Source organism: Kryptolebias marmoratus, linkage group LG23, assembly GCF_001649575.2.
Source record: "Kryptolebias marmoratus isolate JLee-2015 linkage group LG23, ASM164957v2, whole genome shotgun sequence".
NCBI lineage: Eukaryota > Metazoa > Chordata > Actinopteri > Cyprinodontiformes > Rivulidae > Kryptolebias > Kryptolebias marmoratus.
This window is the reverse complement of record NC_051452.1, coordinates 4,397,775-4,398,739: the sequence shown is the minus strand read 5'-3', so window position 1 is coordinate 4,398,739 and position 965 is coordinate 4,397,775. Positions and strand designations below refer to the sequence as shown.

At 35.9% G+C, this 965-nt stretch overlaps 1 protein-coding gene across 1 annotated transcript in view; it reads right to left on the bottom strand.

Annotated features, from left to right (window-relative positions):
* Positions 1–965, bottom strand: part of zgc:114181 (uncharacterized protein LOC619255 homolog) — a 30,160-nt gene that overhangs the window by 20,907 nt on the left and 8,288 nt on the right. The gene's annotated exons all lie outside the window — the stretch shown is intronic.

Genomic DNA, 965 nt, shown 5'->3' with positions numbered 1-965 from the left:
ATGCATTTGTGTGTGTGTGTGTGTTTGTGTGTGTTTGCAGAAAAGTCCATGAATCACGTTCACAGATGTTCACAGGCAAGAGGGCAACGAGCTTCTGTTGACATAAATTCCAGGGAGAATTGATAAGACTTTGGCCTTTCAAGGCCACATCGGGAAGCCAAATGTAGATAATAACAGAGTTGTTTTGGAACAGGCTGACTTTGTTTTGAGTCTGCCTTGATGTCTTTGCTGGTACATTCTCAAATCCAATAAGCCGAATTTAAGGTCTTATAGTGCCTTGAAAAATTATTCATTCCCCTTGAACTTTTTCACATATTGCCACGTTACAACCACAAACTTTAAAGTATTTACTTGTTTTTTTACGATAGACCAACCCAAAGTAGTGCATAATTGTGAAGTGGAAGGAAAAGAATACATGGTTTTCAATGTTTTTTAAAGTGCAGCCTGCATTTGTATTCAACTTTCCTGACTCTGTAGAACCAATGTCATGAATTAAAGTATTTTTGACTTTATTTTGCATTAGGTTCATTGTTTTGTGTTTTGTTTTATTTCTTGTTTATTCTGTGTTCTGTTAAGTTCATGTGTAGTTTTGTTTTCTGTGTCTCTTGTCACTCTGCTGTTCAGGTTGTCTTGGTGATTCTGTTTTGATTCAGTTTTCTCATGTGTTTCCTGCAGGGGTGGAAATTAAAAACTTTGTCCACCAGCCATTGTGGCTGGTGGACAAAGTTTTTTACCAGCCACTATTTTTTTTTGTGACAAAAAGTAATTTCATATGATGATGATGATGGAGGTGGGTGGAAGCAGTTGTGTTGCCCTCCAAGCTGAACAACACCTCTTTCTGGACACTGCATGGAAATAACTAGATTTTTCTTATTTTATTTTAAACCATTAAAAGATGCATATCTGTACATAAAAAAATTCAGACAAGTGAAATTTATTTCTGTGGAGTGTTTTTGAAGTATTTT